The sequence below is a fragment of the Simochromis diagramma genome, unplaced genomic scaffold (genome assembly GCF_900408965.1).
Source record: "Simochromis diagramma unplaced genomic scaffold, fSimDia1.1 OVJJ01000297.1, whole genome shotgun sequence".
NCBI classification, from domain to species: Eukaryota; Metazoa; Chordata; class Actinopteri; order Cichliformes; family Cichlidae; genus Simochromis; species Simochromis diagramma.
The window spans coordinates 656,873-670,413 of record NW_024386796.1 but is presented as its reverse complement, the minus strand read 5'-3'; the positions used below and the strand labels follow the sequence as shown (position 1 = coordinate 670,413).

The 13,541-nt window shown below is 48.5% G+C and overlaps 1 protein-coding gene across 1 annotated transcript in view; it reads left to right on the top strand.

Annotated features, from left to right (window-relative positions):
- Positions 1-851: 851 nt before the first annotated feature.
- Positions 852-13,541, top strand: part of LOC120729324 (glutamate receptor ionotropic, kainate 5-like) — a 163,246-nt gene continuing 150,556 nt past the window's right edge. The window contains exon 1 of the mRNA XM_040024870.1: positions 852-1,375. The gene's annotated coding sequence lies outside the window, so the exon portion shown is untranslated. The remainder of the gene's footprint in view (positions 1,376-13,541) is intronic.

The window sequence follows — 13,541 nt, the reverse complement described above, 5'->3', positions numbered from 1 at the left end:
CTGAAGGTAATGAAAGTCATTTTGTAGCAGATTGCATTACTGTAGGAAAAGTAACTGTGTAATAGATTACTTCTTTATTTCAGTCCAGTCTGTGATCTCCTCTAAGGCTGGTGTCGGTGCCTGAACCAAAAAACAATCAGTGGATTCAACCCTGACACCACCACCTCCACCCTGAGGTGGTGCAATCAGTCGTTGCTTTGACAGTTTTAAAGTAAACTAGCAAACATGTATCAGACTCCTGGTGTTTCCTTCATCACTCTTTATGGTAAATGACCTCGTGCACCTATGTTCAAAACACCAGCTTCAGTTACAGCAACAACATGCCAACCATCAGCACAAGCATCAGGTAAATACTGAGACCTGGCTGAGACTCATCAAGTGTTGACTGCGGCCTTACAATACAGAGGAGTCGCCCCCTGCTGTCCACGAGAACGACCACAGGTTTACGATGCTTCTGGCTTCATTTTCAGACCCAGAGGCTCTGAGTCTGTGAATCTTTCATATGAAGTGCATGAACTCATCTGAGGTTCAGCAGAAGTTGCTGGCCGTGAATTAACTGGCTAAAACGCATCGTTGTAGCGCAGTGGCTCTATTTTATTCAGGCACAAACACACTCTGAGACAGAGAAAAGGGTGTGATGCGGTCGGGTACCTGTGCAGCTGCTATCAGTGAGTCAAACTCCAACCCTCAGCTCTCAGAGTGGAAAAGTCAGAGAGGGAGCTGAAGGAGGGATGGAGACACATTCAGCAGCAGAGGGGAGAGGGAGGTAGGAGGGGGCTGGAGTCAGAGAGAGAGAGGGGGGAGAGCTGAGTGCAGTCCAGCCTCTGCGCTGTGAAGCGGCAGCCAGTTAGTCCGACAGTGAAGGACGCGGAGCCGCCAGAGCCTTCCCCGCAGCCGGCGCACACCGGAGCATAATTAACAGGAATAAAGACGCAGAAGAAGAAGAGCCGCGTTCCTGCTGTGTTACTGGATAAACAGGCACACAGCTGCAGGAGGCACAGCTGAGGAAGCAAGGGAGGAAGCAAGAGGAGGTGTTGGAGGTCCGTGTGTGCGTTTGTCACCTCACACACTGAGCCTGAGGAGAGCTGGCGGTGTCATTGCGACAGGGAGCTGAGTGTGTGTGTGAGGCTGAAGTGAAGCTTCGCTCGCTGGTCACGAGGAGTTGCTGCTGTTGTCTGTTGCTCCTTTTTCCTCTTCCTGAGACGTCTGTGCTGCACGCGCGGGCGAGCGACTGCCGCCCGTCGTCCCCTCGCTCGCTCTCTCCGTCTTTTCCTCCCTCCTTCGTCTCCACCTTCAGCCGGCTTCTTTGCCGTAACTGTGCCGGGGCTACGACTGTCTGCAGCCTCGCTCGCCCACAGAGTGGAGAGACAGCCGGGTAAGTGTGTGTGTGCAGGGGTACGGGGTGTGTTGCTCTTTTCCTTCAGCCCGCTGCTTTTTCTGCATTTTCTCGCTGCCGTCTCTTTCACTCCACCTCATTTGGACTTCCCCTCACTGCCATCATCTCCATCCATCACCACTTTTGCCCCTCCGTCACCTCCATCCATCACTTTTGAACGACCCATCCATCAGACGTTTGCACCCCTCATTTTTATTCTCTCACACTTTCCTCGCTTTCCTTTCCCATCTTCTCATTCCTCCTTTCCTGCAGCGATCGCTCATTTACACCATTGGGTAAAACACACACACACACACACACACACACACACACACACACACGTTCTGTAACCTGGAAGTCATCACAGTCCGGCGCCTGAAGCTGAGAGGCAGAGGGCCTGACATAAAATCGACAGTGTGGGGTTGAACCCCGATAATCCCTCCATCTTTCTCTTCATCCATCACTCCCCGGCCTCCTCACACTCTCCACCAACTCCACACCTCCCCCATCTCTCTCTCTCTCACACACACACAGGTGCACATTAATATGTATAAATATATACGAGTGAGCTGAATATGCATTCATGCACACAGCATCAGCCGGTGAATAACAGTCAAGTTCCAAGTTAGCCTGCTGTTAGAAACTGAACATCAGCGTGTAGCTGAGCTTACACACACACACGAACATGAAGGAACCAGTAGGGAAATTGTTTCATTCGAGTGATAAATTATTCATCTGATGAAAAGTACTCGCATCCTAAAACGTCCCATGTGGTCCAATTTGCAGCTGAAATGTTTATTAATTGTTTGGTGGAGCCTGATTGTGAGCAAATCTTTCATCAGCTCGTGTTTGCCTTCATCATCGCTGCTCGGTTAATTGCCGAGCGCCGGTGAAAGAGCCGATCAGAGACTGACGGCCGACCGCTGAGTCGAACCTGCTGATGTCGTCGGTGTAAACGCAGTACTGATCGTAAATGCAAAGCTTTCAGGTTTTGTGCAGGTCGTTAAAGTCCTCGAGCATCTTCAGTTTGGCAGGATAACTGTGACTCGGAGTCCGCTTCAGCTGCTCCACTGTCAGTCACGTCCTCACAGGACAAACCTCCGTCCTGTGGTAAGTGGCGGTCACACGGGCAAAGATCAGCGTTCACCCTCAGAGTGAAGAGCTTTTCAAACTTGGATCCATAAATGTCGGGACGACGGTGGAGTTTTTGGAGTTTAACCTTTGGACGGTGCCACCGCGGATTTTAAATCAAGCAGTCACGGCGCAGCTGACGTCAGCTTTGATTCAGCAAGGTGACCTCCGCTCAGGGTGTGAGGGGCGGTCCTAAGATGAAGCCCACCTGCTGGGACTAATTGCACAACATTATTTTTGTTTTATTTGGATTTAGTGTTTTGGATAAAAATTGTCTGCAGCCACTGACTGGATGAAGAACTCGTGGACATCAGCAGATGCTGGGTTTCCTCTTTGAGATGCTCTGCAGACTTTTACTGCAGCGCCTTCAGCTTCAGTAACTGAAAACATCTCACTGTTAGCTTGAGATGGACTTTTCCTCACAGCGCATGAAGTCCAGCTGTCAGGATTTCCACAGACTCCAGAGCAGCACAGCAGACATGGACACAGAGGTAAAGGCTTCATTAAACCATATTTGCAGAAAAGATGGCTCGGTAGAAATCCCAGGGTGAGGAGGAAGATGGAGAAATGAGTGGCAGGTGGGGTCCAGCAAAGGCCCGCTGACAGACAGGTGGAGAGTAAACTCTCTGCAGAGGAGATTAGCAGATTAGCTGCATAAACGTGCCAGCTGAGGAATCCAGCAGGAACCAGACGGATGTCATAACCCACAGGTCCAACCCAAATTAACCCAGGTGGAGGCAGGAAGGGAAATAGGTCGACGATATAACAACTCCATCCGTTCATCAGCCATATGTGAGTAGTTAGCTTGTTGCTAACTGAAGCTAATGCAGAAACTGGCTTCAGTTTTTCTTTAACAGGCAACAGAACAAAGTGCAAACGTTAAAACATGCTCCAAATACAAAATGTTGCATTGCTCGAACTGAAGCAGCCACTTATTCTCATTCCATGGGTGGCCGAGGTAGCCAATTAGAGGGCTGGTGGTTTGAGCCAGCGTGCATGCCAAAGTGTCTTCAAGCAATATGCTGGACCCTGAGTGTGAATGTGATCCCATACATCAGTGAAAATACTCGCACGGATGCTGTGAATGGCAGGTTGACACATGTTGTAGAAAAGCTCTGAACTAGCAGTTCTCTTTAGGATACAGCTAATGTCCTCGAAGGGTGACTGTTTGATTTTTGACCACAGTTCATGTCCCACCTGGAAGCTTTGCATTCCTACTTAGGTTGTCTTCATGTACACTTGCTGTTTCCTTTGACATTTCCGTGCAGTCTGCTTCGGTTTAGGTGCTCAGTAAGGATTAGGCATGCTGTGGAAATGCTCCTGCAGGTAACCTCACCTAACTGCAACTAACCCAGAAGAAAGGCTCTAACCCTAACTGGGGTCAGAGTTACCGCTGCCTGACAGCTCTGTTTGCTTCTGCTGCAACCCAAGCATGCACGCTGCAGTTTGCACTGTTTGATGTAAAAGCATCAGCGTTACTGCGGACATGTGCAAAAAGCCTTGAAGACACTGTGTGTAGAATAACGTTAAATAAATAAATGTTTAACTGCACGTTGTTTTCATGAAGGAAAGCCTTTAATCACACGCACACACGTGCTGAGATTGGTTTGCTTTGGAGAAGAGCTCGTTACTGCTACGCAGCGGGATCACCGACGCTCTCGGACGTCTTTCCAAATGTTGTATCTCAGTTTGAAAGAATATTAAATACTGAAGATGAGACATAAGAACCAGAGTGGTGTCAGATGGAGTCGAGCATGTAGCCTTATTTAGCCACGTGCTGCCCTTTGTGTGTTGTTAACAAGCTAAGCATATACAGTAGCTGGAGAGTGGATTAAGCTGCAGGAGTGCTTTTGTAATCCACTGTAATGGCTTTAAATTCATGGAGACTACAGCTGCAGAGGAGTAAACTTCAAAGGCAAAAAGATCGTCCTAATTGGTTTAGATAAACTGGATGAAACGTGGCTGTAATCACTGCTGTTTACCAGAACAAACGATCGTCAGTACCACTGAAAGGACCTCTGGAAGATACCCTTTTTCTTCTTCACATGCACGACTCGATCCAGCTCTGTGCCAGCGTGTGCCGTGTGAGCGCCGGGACGGGCCTCCCTCAGGGATGTTCCTCGCGGTGATTAGGTGCTCTTAAGTGCTGCCGGCGGCACTCTTCAGCGAACAGCCTCTCCGGCAGCGTGTCGCCACTAAACCGCGCTGCGGATGGGGATAATTCACTGTTTGGACAGCGGGCGCTTACGCTCGCTTACGCTCGCTTACATCAAGAAGGCCACCAGAGCTGAGGCCGCTGAGCGGAGCGGCTCCTCAAATAAACTCGCTCACGTTTGGTATTTCGTCACCGCCCAACGGTAAAACCGCGAGTGGAGGTGATTTGCAGTTCCTGTCGCTCGGCCCTGATCTGCGACAGCGTCAACCGACCTACACGTGACGCCGCTTCCGTGTCAGGTGCAGCGCAGCGTGTGAGCGATGAGACGGAGCGTGTCATTACGAGAATGTGAGCAATCAGACGTGAGCGCGGCGAGTGGAACGGCGAGCGTCTCGAGGTTTAATGTATGCGCGCTGGGTGCGTCAACCTGCTGTTGACACTTTGGGTGACGGCGCAGGGTGATGGAGTTTGTTCCGCGCGAGCGTCAGCAGCGACTGGAGGCTGCAGGTGTGTGTGTGTGTGTGTGTGTGTGTGTGTGTGTGTGCTCAGTTTCAGCTTTTACATGAAATTATGCAGCCCTGTGTGTGTGTCTGTTCTTATTCATGGCGGTGTTCAGTGAAAGCGTGCAGGCAATGCACAGAGGAATATATTCAGTCTGTTTCATGGTGCTCCAGTGGGAGCTGCTGCAGCACGCACACACACACACACACACACACACACACACACACACTCCTGTGACAGGACGCCTCTGAGATAATCGATTATTCTCGTTCACGTTCTCCTCAATCAGGGTCGTGACTCCCATGATCAGCTGTTCAGGGTCACTGAGCTCATTCAGATTTTCTACCAGGTGCTGGAACTGAACAGTCTGACTGGAAACGCTGGTAAAATGGCGGCTTCCTGTCATTCGAGCTCGGGCAGCTTGCAGCTCGATGGAGCTTCAAGCAACTCTGACAACATGAGAGAAACTCTGACAACATTCGTCACATTTACTTTGTAATAGTGACCGGGTGTACTGTTGTTCAGCTTTAACTGAACCGCTTGCTGCCTCTGTGCGCTCGGCCATGATGCTGTATTATGACAGATTCTCCAGGTCTGTGAACACGGGCCGCTTCACCAGCACTGACACCGACAGAGCACCGCAACAACCAAATGTCCTCGGCGAGGAACGTGAGTCCAAGGACGCGGAGCGATCACGCAGACGAACGGTGACTGAAGACTGGCGTCTAAACTCAGCGGTCCGGTGCTGAGCCTGTGAGTGCTGACGTACAGGCTCACAGCTGAGCAGCTCGGAGACAGGACGAGTTTACGATGCAGAGTAAAAGGCTGTGGCTATTTCCTGAAAGCTATATGCAATAATTAGGCCTTTCAACAAAAACACATTTCATTTTTCTGTCAGGAACATTAACTGTGGAAAAGCAGCTCTGTCCCCAACTCTGCAAGCAAAGCCATTACTTGTTAAGGCGCCCCCCTCAGCGATGCACACCATGGGTCAGATGACTGCGTGGCACAAGTCCAGGCTTTGCTGGAGCTGCGGGTGGTGCTAGCAGACAGAGCAGGGGGTGGATATCAGCTGAACACGGTGAGGTGAACGTATTTTAAGTGAATATTTGGTGTGAGCAGCTTCATCCTCGGCTCAGTCTGAACTCGGAGCAGCTCTCCGTCGTCTCTGTGAGGACCTTCAGGCTGTGGATCCAGCTCTCCATCAGACCTGGTCCTCTGATCTTCAGACCAGTTCTTGTGTCATTTTCACGCCAACAAGCCTTTGTTTGAACTCCTGACAGCAGCCATTAAAACACGCCATCGTTTCAGCATAATTTGGTTAACGATAATTGATCAAAAGAATAAAATTAGAGCAGTTACAGCCAGGCAGGTATTCACACCCGGGATACTCCGACAGCTCATTTCATTTCTGTTGGATTAAGATGTTCTGATGACCTGCGACACAAAGACATAAAGAGACAGCGAGAGGTAAAATGAGAAGGAGTCTGAGCGGCAGAGGGAACGATCACGTGTCCTTGAGGGGAAGGAAGCGGGAAAAGAAGGCGATGCACCCCTCGACAAATTTAAAAGCGTGCTGAGTGACGCCCAGACGGCGTCAGGACCTCAGCCCCGTGTCGCCTCTCTCTGCGTGACTTTCACTTTATGAACCTACACTGTGCCAGCAGCCGTACGTCACCCTTCACCCTTCAGCCCGTCCTCTGCTCGCCTCATTCATCACGTCTTACACGCCAAGTGACATCAGCTAGAAGCTTAATCGCCGCCGTTTGAAAAGCCATTCGCTCAACAAATATGGATGCTTTCAGCGAGCGAGAATGAGCCGTCACAGTTTATGCCGGGCGGGGTGGCGGAGATGTCAGGCCCCGCACTTTTATAATGTAATTAAAGCATGCGTGGGCATCCTTTTTACAAAGCCAATGTGCCAGAGACGTGATGTGTGGCGCACAGCGGATGAAATGCTGGGTTTTAATTGGAGGCTGTCTCACTTCAGTCAAAGCGACTGGATGAAGGGAAAGAACAGAAGGAGGGTTTATGTACAAGAAATTCATTATAAAAGCACAGCTGGCACCAACCTGATGTTGCACAGCGACGAGACGTAAGCGGCCCAGGAAATGAAAAACTTAGATGTTGACGATTAAACAAGTGGCGATGGAAAAAATGAAACTACATTTTTCACTTTAGCGCCCGATGCTCACAGGTCTGTCAGAATGAGTCCGGAGGTTAGAGGTAGTTCACATCTCTGTGATGATATCTGCATCATATTTGCACCTTCGTTTCATCACGTCCTGTTCACTTAGATGAAGAAAACACTGTCTGCTCTGCTGGCTGCAAACATTACAGCGCATATGCTGCAGGCATACAGTACATGTGCTGCATGCATGCAGCACATATGTGGGAGGATCGAGCTGTCGTCTAAGCCGTTTGTCACCTGCACCGACACTCTTATTGACTTTAATAGAACAATAACTTACTAAATGAACATCATCGTTTCAAACAAAGCTTTTGATCTTACAGTATGAAACACCTTGACGTGACTGCTGTGGTTTGACGGTATATAAATAAAACTACACTGAAAACGTAAACAACTAAAGACATAATCAAAGCAGCTTGGAAATCAAAGCGTCTGGACTTCTCTAAGTTTCTTGAAGATGTTTCATCTGAGAAGCTTCTTCAGTTCTAAAAGCAAATGGTGGAGAGATTTAAGGCCTGTAGGAGTGTCCCTAAGAGGGACGTTGACCCCCTGATGATCCTCTACCTAATCACATGAGTCGAGGCGTGAAAGCGGGTGTGGGTTACAATCAGCCAGGGTTTCGGGTGAGCTCATTGTGAAACCTGGCCCCACCCTATCATGTGATTTCCTGAGGTCAGATGGCCCAGGATGTGAGTGGGCGTTAAGGCGTCTGGGAACTGGATTATAGATGGCAAACAGTTGGTGTCTTAAGCCCCGCCCTCTGTTCAAAGATGGTCATTCACAGCAGACATAGATGTTTCTTTCAAACCATCTGTCCTCTCTGTCCACTGATATCCTCAAAGAGTGACCTTCGACCTTTAGATCCAGCTAGACAGCCGAGTCTTGAAGACTCTCCTGAGCTTCTCTAATAAAGCTGCTGCATCAGGGATGACAGTATTGTTCTGTTTGTCCTCCTGATCCTCTCTCGTTGTTGCCTCTTCTTTTCTGTGCCTCTCTGCTGATTTGATGAAAGCAGAGTTGGGATAACCACATGTTTTAAGAGCTTCCTTTACATGTGTTTCTTTTCTTTCCCTTGAGGCTTCGAGGGAACATTTTCTGCCCGGTGCTGCAGGGTCCTGATTACTTTGTGTTGTGTTGCAGATAGTGGTGGGAGTCCAAACACCTGGGACTCTCCATCGTTTGGTTTTAGAACTGAAGAAGCTTCTTGGATTCGATTCAGTTTTATTTATACACCAAATCACAACTACAGTCGCCTCAAGGCGCTTCATAGATACAGAGAAAAACCCAACAATCATATGACCCCCTATGAGCAGCACTTTGGCGACAGTGGGAAGGAAAAACTCCCTTTTAACAGGAAGAAACTTCCAGCAGAACCAGGCTCAGGGAGGGGCGGGGCCATCTGCTGTGATTGGTTGGGGTGAGAGAAGGAAGACAGGATAAAGACATGCTGTGGAAGAGAGACAGAGATTAATAACAGATATGATTCAGTGCAGAGGGGTCTGTTAACACATCTCCTCTCATCGGAGAAGCTTCTCTGATGAGAGGAGAAACATCTTCAAGACATTGAGAAAATCCCCCTAATTTATTAGTCAGACATCTTTTGTGTGTGTGTGTGTGTGTGTGTGTGTGTTGGGTGTGAAGATGCATTTTCTGATTGTCTGTCTGTCTGTAGTAACATAAACTCATATCAGGGAGAGATGAAGTATATCACTTTGTGAATGTGCTTTTTGTTGCTGTGTTCATGATTCACTGCCTCTTGGACAATTCAGTCAATACCTACGAGTGCCTAACAAGGACGAAGTGGAGGACTCGTGCACAGCTGTTTGGATTGTAGCATGAAGCATGCGCTTTGTCACAACGAGATGAGAGTAAAACTACAGTCCTCACGACGCGTGAGAGATCGTGAAGCAATGTCAGCCGGTCAGGAGGACGTCTGTCTCACGCTCACATGACGAATGACAGAAAGGCTGCGGGCTGTAAATGTGCCACCACCGTAACGTATCACAGAAACATCTTCCTCTTTGTTCGAGCGAATAACAAACACGTCTCTTTCAGAGGTTCCTTCATCTGCTCTTTACTGAGTGAAGCCTTGAATAAACAGAGACACAGCAGATTGATCGGAGTGACGGGAAATGAAAGGTGAACATCTGATGACAGCTTTGAAGAATATTCATGAAATGTAAATATATTTACGCACATCTGGTTCACACCTCATGTGAACAGCGTGGACACTTGACGTACGACTCGAGCTTCAGATTAAAGACTCGGGTTTGGCTTGGGTGCCTGTGCTCTGTGATTGGTTACACGGTCTGCACTCATTAAAAACATACACGGTGTTTTTACAGAGTGCAGTTTCAGTTGCAGCCATAAAAGCTTCAAAAGAGTCTTTAAAGTTGTAGGTTACACGAACAAAGCCGGACCATAAAGTCATTCCTGAATACAATATTTGTAACTGCAGGGTTGCTTTCTGCTCGGTTCACCTCTGAAATTGAATTTTCTGCACACGCTGTATGTCACAACACTCCCACGTGTGCTCGAACTAGAATAACATTCAGACCAGACTTCTGTAAGAAGCTGACAAGAATAATGCTGTGAAAAGCAAAATCTTTCCGTCAGTGCTGCGGTCCTAATTACACCTGATGATTTAACCAAGCTAAGGTTCAGAGCAGAGAGGCAGTCACCCCGAGAGGATGGCCCACACTGTTCTTCTGCTTCTCCAAACTCCAGCCTGCTCAGTGTTTCTAACTCACGGTGTGGGGGTTCAGTGAGGCACCAGATGATTCCTTTTATGAGGTGCTCTTCTGCAGAGCCTCTCCTCCTGCGGGTAAACTCCAGCTCCACCATCTCGCTCTGCTCTGAAGCCTCAGAGAGCTCAGCACACATGTTCATGAGGCAGGTTTCCGCCAGCTGCAGCCGCTGGCAGGACCCAGCAGCTGCAGCTGGTGCCACTGCAGTGCACTGACCACAGGAGAAGGTCTTACTTGCAGAAACAGCCAGATACCATCAAGGACCATCGCAGCATGAGTGAGCAACCAGCAGTGAGTGAGCTGGAAGTGCTGAGTTTGCTGGCTAGCAGCAAACTGAACTTTCAAAATAAGAGCAGTGAGGGCTGCCCCCCTGGCATTCCCACACAGCAGATAAAACAAATGAAACAGAGATAAGGTCGGCTGGTGTTTTAGGAGGTCCCAGCTTTAACCCAGCCCGTCCTAAGTCTGTCCTGAACCATTTGATGAATATGACCTGAGGTTAACATTACATGCTCGCAGTAATGCACACTGTTATAAACCAAGAGCTCCTTTTGATTCACGTTACGTAAGAGCGGAACGTCAGACTTCCCCGACTGCTGACCTTGGGCTGAAAGGCTGCAGGGAGCTGCTGGTTCCATATATTACATCACATAAAACTCATCCAGCAGCTCTTTCAGACTCCAGACATTTTGCAGACTAAGGAATTATTTCAGTTTGGCACGATTTATACTCTGCACCGAGTCGTGCTGATGAGGAATTTCATTTGTCAGAGGAAACAGGTGCTGAATGTCACCCAGACTCCCAGCGCACCGTGTTGGGAGGAGTTTTAGTGCTGTTACCTGATAAATAACCTGCTGCTGTGCGGTTAATTGTTCTAACGCACCGTCCAAGAAGTCAGTGCTCCAGCTTTGATGAGTAATAAAATCAAGGATTATTTTCAGTTCCTATTGATTGTGTTGCAGAGTTCAGCAGCGATGCAACCTCATCATTCATACAAGCACTTTTTGCTGTTAGCTAACATTCACACGTTCATACTCCAATCGCAGAGCAACCTGGGGTTAGGATCTTGAGTATTTGGCATACAGATTGGAGCAGCCAGGGATCGAACCACCAACCTGCCGATTAGTAGATGACCTGCTCTGCGTTTGCTTTTTGCATGGTTGTGGTATTTATATGTATCTGTGTCTGCAGCGGACATGCACAGCTAACCGATGCTGCTCGCTGTGACACTTAATGCTCAGATTCGGCTCAGATTCGGCTCCTCACGGGGAAGAACCAGCCTGAAATATCTCAGCCTTAACCTCAACCATGACTGTGCTTCTTATGGTAAGCTCAGCTGTGATGTCACTTCCAGCCCCAACAGCAACTTCCGAGGTGACTAACATGCAGCCTCTCCTCTGCCCTTCTTCTCCTGCTGGCCTTTGGACCTGTTTAAGCCCACACTGATGAAACCCACTGTGGGGACTGGCAGGTGAACAGGGGGAAGTTTAGAAGCATGCTTCCAGTCACTGTTTCCTCATGCTGGGGTTACAGCTGCAGCTGTGGGCCTCCTTGCTGCTTCTGCTCCATCTGTGACCTGGGTTCCAGTTTGGCACCAATGCAACATTTGAGGTGATAATTTGAGGACGTATAGGTTCTGACCCCTGGTGTGAACGTGCTGGTTCTGCATGTTTGTGCACTGCAATGCTGGGAAGCCTCGGGTTAGAGCAGGCGCTGCTCTAACCCGAGATGTCCTCAGGTTTGTCCTCGGGCCGAATCCTGAAAAGCAACACTCAGCCGGACGTTTCCACTGATGCTCTGTGGCTGTCATACAGCACAGCACACACTACAGGTGATGTTATGCAATAAGTTGCTCTGCAGCTATAGAGCGGCGCATCTCCTCGTCTCTGCCGGGGTGAGTCAGCAGAGACGCAGCCCTCACAGCTGCACCCCATAGGATGCTGTTGTTTTACTAATGTCATGGGAACAATCATATTTATAGAACCGTGAAAGCGATCCTCCTTCAGCACACTAGCACGCTGTACAGCCTGTCAGAGGGGGTCTAATGGATGGATGTAATGGAGCCCAGCAGGGATCCGTGGTGCTCTCTGCCTCTACACATGAAGAGCAGTCAAGTAGTTAAGAGCTGAAGTCACCAGAACCTCCAGGCTTCCTCTTCACCTGCCTGAGTTTCAACTAAAAGAAAAGTTTGAGCTAAACGGCTGCTACTTCAGCTGGACGCGAACCACACTGACGCATCACGCATCAATGCCTTCTGCGTAAAATGCTGGAGAAACATGGAAAAACTACTCTGCATTTATTCTTTTACACAGTTTGGTGCTTAAATTATATTTTTACCAAGTCCTAAACATTATAAGAGAGACATTATAACCCCCAAACATACAATATGAAAATGTTTAAAGCCAGACGTGTTTTCTTTCCCGTCTTTTACTCTCCCGCCTCGGCAGAGTAAAGTTTTCAAGGTGGAAAAAAAGTGTTGAAAGTTTGCTCCATTAGTTTTATCTTTCAGAAGTAAAAGAAACATTAAGTTTGACGTCAAACACTCTTCAGATAAAGTGGCTTCTGAGACATTTTCCCTCACAGGCCGGATGCTTTTTGTGCCTGCTGTTACCTCGAGCTGATTTCGACCCTGAAACACAAATTCTCCCATCAGCTAAAAAGATTGTGAAAAGCTTTGTCCTTTCTCTCGCTCAGAAGCATCAAAGACGAACACTTGGCCAAAAAGAAGATGCCAGAAAAAAGAAAAACGTGTTATCGGCTCAGTGCAGGAGGTCTAAACAAACCTCTGGTTGTCACCTGAACTTCCTGCGCTCGCAAACACACCGTGCTGCCGGCTGTTTCAGAGTGCTGTGAGCGCTCAGGTCTCCGTGATGATGATGTCAGACATGGTGGCTGATCCTGCTGTTTGAAGAGTGTCTGCTGCAGTTGTGAACAAATCCAGTTCTAGTGTTGTAGCTCATAGCTGTGAAACGATGGTCTGTAAGAATATGATCACAGCCAGAAGGTCCTGGGTTTGAATCCACCCTCTCTGTGTGGGCTCTGGTCCTGGATCTTCTGTAGGTCTTTGACCACCATCATTATTTAAGTCCTTGAGGTTTCAGTTTCTTTGACCTCGCCTAGTGTTTTTCTCTCTTGTTACTTCCTGCTTTATTTTGGTACTCTGTCTCTTCTTCCCCTCGACTTTTTCGTCTCGTTGGTTTGATTCTGTCCACCTGTGCCACGTTTCTCTGGCTGTCGTCTCGGTCGGTTCATCTTCTTCGTGGTCTCCTGCTCCCGTTCCAGTATTTTGGATTCTGGTACCCTTACTCCGTTTTGGACTGCTAATGGACATTTTTCTCCAGCTTCCAATTAAAGTTGTGTTCTCAGTTTATCCACGTGCCTGCTTGTTAGATTAACCGCTGATTTAAACTGACTGTAGATGTTAACATGGGCGTGGATAGC